This window comes from Tupaia chinensis, unplaced genomic scaffold (genome assembly GCF_000334495.1).
Source record: "Tupaia chinensis unplaced genomic scaffold, TupChi_1.0 Scaffold139757_1, whole genome shotgun sequence".
NCBI classification, from domain to species: Eukaryota; Metazoa; Chordata; class Mammalia; order Scandentia; family Tupaiidae; genus Tupaia; species Tupaia belangeri.
The window spans coordinates 2,508,790-2,514,494 of NW_006199637.1; positions in this window are offsets into that span (position 1 = coordinate 2,508,790).

Here is a 5,705-nt window from a genome sequence, read left to right on the forward strand (position 1 = left end):
TTTGAACCCAGACTGCCATTTGGCATCTGGCTCCCTATGCATAGTGCTTAACTGCTGTGCTATGGGGCTGGTCTAGTTACTGATTTTAAAATGTTGTAATTAAGTTATAGTTGCTCAATACAGAAAAGTTTAGAAAACACTGCAAAACACCAAGAAAAAAAGCCATTCATTTATAATCCCATCGCTCAAAGATAATCATTTATGATTTAGTATATGCTCTTCTAGTATCTTTTGATATTTTTCTTTATAAAAATGGGGTCATCCTTGACACATTATTTTGTTACTTGCTTTTTTTTTTTTTGAGAGATTTTCACTATAGGGCGTGTGTGCTCGCCAGACAGACAGAGAGAGACAGAGAGACAGAAAGTGGGAAGTGACCCCCCAGGGGGGATGGTCACACTGCAATCCCTTCTCTTCCATTCTCCTCTTGGGATCTTGGGCACGCACGCACACGCGCCCGGCGTGAGTTTTAAGCCACCGAGTCCGGGACGCGAACCGCGGTCGACTACATGGGAGTCCAGCGACATAGCCATTACGCTAACTGCTGGTTCCCGTTACTTGCTTTTTTTGATTACATAAAAAGTTCAGATATTAATAAATATCCTTTTACAAATGCCTTTAAGCATGTGTAGTATTTTATCTGGGTGAACCTGGCCAATCCTCAGTTGCTGACCCTTTAAGGTTGTTTAAATGTTTAATATTATTAGTATTACTTTTTAATTTGCTGTAGGGAATGTATGCTCACCAGAGAGAGGGAGAAAAAGAGAGAGAGAAAAGGAGAAGAAAGTGGAAAAGCACCCTCTAGGGGGATGGCCACCTCACAATCCCTTTTCCATTCTCCTCTTGGGATTTTGGGCATGCAGGCATCCAGCATGTTTTTCAAGGTGCCAAGTCCAGGACTCAAACTGAGCAGTTGGCCACGTGGGATACAACCACCTTACCCCCACACTACTAGTTGGCCCTAAAATGTTTACTATTATTAACAATATTTCATTAATATAAATCTTGTGTTCATTAATACAAATCTAGATTTTTACATACAGCTCTGATTTTCCAAATACTCTTAAAATGGCGATTTATGGTCTAAGGACACTTGTCCTTTTAAGGCATATGATATATATAGTCAAAACTACTGGGCAGATTTGAAGCCATGCTTCTTGCTCAGTTATTTTAATCATATCACACAAGTGGTTTGTATTTCCTATATATAGGAAATAGTTCCAGGAGAAAAAAAATCATTCTGCATGAAGTCAAAACACATTCAAAACACATAGGCCATACCCTTATTTGCTTGGGGCAAATGAAGTGTCCAGAACTCAAAACACCAGTTTTGTGATGAAAAGTTGGGTAACAACATCTGTCCGGTTTGGCAAAGTTGGCAGGGCATGGTGCTAGTGAAAACAAGATCTAGGGATTAGGCTAGAATTGGCCAGTCAACCCTACACGGAGGAAAAACCATCCTTGGCCACAGAGTGCCTTACCAACCTTGGCCAACTGGACACAAATATGTACTCTTGGCCAAAGGGGAGATTGGGTAATGGAATGTGGATTACTCAACATAACCCATCCTAACTGCTGGGTAAGCAACCCAAAGCACATGTCCAAGGATAGGTGTGTCATTTTTCTATAATAAACAGGACATCTGGCTACAACTGGCCAACGTCTGACAAAAGTAAAAGCTCAACATTGTCTAATGATTTTTCTCATAGTTTCTCAGTTCCCCCAACAGAAGCAGTTAATAAATCACTACAGAGAGATGCGCCATGTCAGCCAGGTCTGATCTGGAAAGCAGCGCCCATAACACAATGAGCCAGCATTTCGCCTGGGTGCACTTTAAACTTCAAGCCCTCTTGATGTTAAGTAAGAGACATGGATTTTTCATAACAATCACATGGTCAGATGTCATTTTCATCAATAGTTGAAAATGAGCTTATTAGAATGGTAATGATTGCTTTGGCTGGTCAAGAGAAGGAGGGGACTATTCTACAGAAAGGAATGAAAAGAGTAGGCAGAGGAGGTGAGGTGGGTGGTTAATGAACTATTCTGAGCTGCCAGGAAATCAGCCTCTGTAGAGGAACCTGCACTCACTAGAACCCGGTTTGGTGCAAACTGCCTTGGCCTGCTCAAAGGAAGCGATCTAACCATAATTGCCCCATGCATGGAAGGCTCCGAGTATAGGCAATTACCTCTTTTGTACCAGAACGTACTGAACAACAACCACTACCAACTGGACAGTCTTCATTAAATTAAAAAAGCAAAATGCTTCTTAAAAGTCAAATACGCGAGTAATAAAAGCTGGAGTTGCCCCGTACCCAAATCCTACTTCCCAGAGGTAAACATTTATCTTTTCAGTCTTTAGGTGCCTATACATGGATATTTTTTTTCCCTAATGACATTGATCTAGTTTAAATTCACTTGTGCTCACCTATCTGAATGGCTTGCCCTGACTCTTTACCTCCTTGGTATTCTCTGCCTTGAGCCAGTCTGTAATCATTTCCATCCACAATGACCTTCCTTTACCTCCCTCCACTCTCTCCTAAGATGAGTAGTTCCCGTCTTCTGCCCTTTGGCTCTGCCAGTGCAGAAGCTGATCTGAGCAAAGTCACTGATTTCAGCTGGACCTCTGAAGGGAGAGGAAGTGATAAGACCATGTGAGGACTGCTCACCAGCAAGGGATCAGCAGTTTTTCTGTTTCAAATCAAGATCAGTCTTCACACTGGCCTCCCCAGCTGGAGAACTAACTGCCCCCACGACACACACACACACACACACACACACACACACACCCCAGGTCTGTGCTCGCTGAACGTCACCTGCTTCTGCCAGACTTTAGATAACCAGGTCAGCTGAATACATGGAGACAAAGGGGCATTTCAGATACTCCTATACTGGAACTTGAAAGAATACTGCAAGTGCCAGGTCTTCACAGGACAAATCTCTCTGTGCATGTCAAACACACCACGAGGGATGCTGAGATTCAGGGACCACTGAATTGAGGGTCTGAGATGGACTTAAGTCAGGATAAAATGTTGAAAGCATAATTTTATATGTTAGTAAATATAAAATAACAAGTGTGTCTGTGAACAGATCAGGGCAGATGGATTCTGGTTCTGAAAAATTATATTTTCTGTTCCGCTTCTAAAAGATGCTGCTTGGCTACACACGGGTATAGCTCATAAGATGTTTGCTGCCAGCTAGTTGGTGCAGTTTCTGGAGAGTGCCGTGTTAAGGCCATGGACACTGTCCCCTGTCCCACATGAACACTGTCCTCTGTTCGACAGCCACTTTCCATGCCTAACTCTGGCCCACTGCCTCACAAACACAGCCCCACAGAGTGGGCTCGCGTGGAGGAAGGACTTGAAGAAGCCACCTCCACAATGCCTGCACTCAGGATGGTGCTCAGAAATGGCCTCACTGCCCAATTCATGAGAAGCATTATTCTTCCTCAGTGGTCAGACACACAGATCCCTCATTCAAGGCTTGCCTCTTTTTCTTTGAATGTTTCTGGACTTAGGATGCACCTAACATAAAAAATGAACATAAATATGTCGATCTGGAGGCATTAAGTTATTTTACCCAAGAGCTGTTGGTAAATCACTGACGTATTTTAGAAACAAGGAAATGCAGTCCTACAAAAACACACTACCCATTACGTAGATGCAAGTCTCACTTGGTTCAAATTGTAGCCCTCTCCCTGAGTTTTACAATTACATTCCACAGCTGGGTAGGCCGTGTATAAGACAGGTATTAGTCCTATTTCCTAACAGTAGCTGTTAAAAAGCATTCCATCATTGTCTCATAAAACACTGGTATGGATTTCAAAGGCAAATAAACCCTATAAAAACCGCTCTGAAGCTCTGAAAATGTACTATCCCACAGCCAACTGGAAAGGGAACATTTCACTCACACCCTCCTGCTCTAGCTAGCCTTGACACATTTTCTTGCTTCTTAATTCACAACCCTCCACCCCAGTAATATCGCTGATTCCCAAAATACACTCGGCCCAGGAGGAGCAGTTCTCCAGCACAGCTGTCTGCTCCTGCCCTGCTGGAGTATTTCGTATTTCTGTGAGCTATGTGACAGAGAGGACCACACAGAAGGAATGTAACTCTCAGTCCCCATCACACCACAGGCAGGTGCATCCCACCAAACCCCAGACTGGCATCTGAAACAGAAGAAACTGCACTGTTGGATGGGGGCTGCAGTCTTCCTGAACTTCATCTCTATGTTTAAAAGTAGGGCGACAGCCGTCTTTGCTACTGTAAACTAATCTGATGGGCATGGGGGTGGGGAGTGGCCCTGAGGAGGCTGCCAATAGGCCGTGATTGAGCAAAGTCATGGAGCGAGATCACTATTTCTCACTGTCTGCAGAGCCAGAAACTCCAAGTGAGTGGCTCCTTCACCACAATTTTTTAGAAGTGGACTATCCACTCCTTTTGCAGCCTGGAGTAAAAAACCCAAAGCATCTTGTGCAGTAGAAATAACTTACATTTTATACCCATTTATGAACAGCACACTGAAATTTAGATGCAAAAAAAAAAAAAAAAGAATCAAAGGAAGCTGACAATGAGGTACACACAGTAGTTAGGAGCCCTCAAGTTGAGGCATGTTTAGTAAGAGCTTCTGGCTGTGGGCACCAACTCTGGCTTCAGCTCAGTATCTGCTGGAAAAAGAAAGCAGTCTGGGACCCTCCTCCATTTCAAGATCAGGGACTGCAAGACAGGCAACTGGATGGGTAGCAAACGTAACCCAAGGAATTGTCCAAATATACTAGAACCTCTATGAGGTGCCAGCCCCCAGGAAGACTTATGGCCGCAGTGGGCAGGGGCCCTGGCCTCAGACCTAGGCCAGGAGAAACCTCCATGCTTCTTCTTCCTCTCCCCTCTGCCTATGTTAAAACTCACTCAGCTGGAACATACAGGTAACAGAGTTCAAGTCTTGCCACATCCCCTCACCATATGAGGTAAGCACTTGCTACCGATGATAGTAAGTAAGTCTGTTTTCAAACTTCACATTATACTAGAATTGGAACTGATTTTAAAAAAAAAGAAGAAGAAAAGCACTTTAAAGAGTACTGCAAGATGCTTATTCACAACACGCTGGAAGCGCAGGAACTTGAGCTCCTACAGCAACCTCTTCCTCCCTCCCTCCGCAGCAGCGGCCAGGGCCGTCGCTCAGCCCACGGAAGGCCACCATGCACCAGCGGTGTTCATTAAACTAGCTCATCGTGACAGGGCTGCACCTTCTCAGCAAAATCTGTTTGGAAAGCCCTGCAAGCTCTGGGCGGCCAGTTAGAACTGTCCAGACCCGCTTCCCCAAACCAGCCCCGGCTGGAGCGTGAAGTAGGAAACCTGAGGCCCCAAGGTTTGGATAGGCAGAATGTCCCCCCTCCCCCAGGTCTCCCCTGGCCCTCTCCCTTGTCACTCTTTTTCTGGCATTTCACTGGGGAAAACCAGAGGGATGTCAGGCCCAGGAGGAGTCAGGAGAAGGGACAAGGGCGGACGGGAGGGAGTTCGGAAGGGGCGAGGTTCAGTCCGGGCCAGAGGTACGGTAGCGCCACAGCTAGTGGGGAAGGACCCTCGAGGTGGGTCCCCAGGGACAGAGGGAGGGAGGCTGGAGGGAGGGGGAGTGGCTCGGGGAGGCCTGGCCACAGAGGCCGCAGGGAGCCCCGAGAGAGGGATGGAACGGGAGGCCGGCGGGGGAGA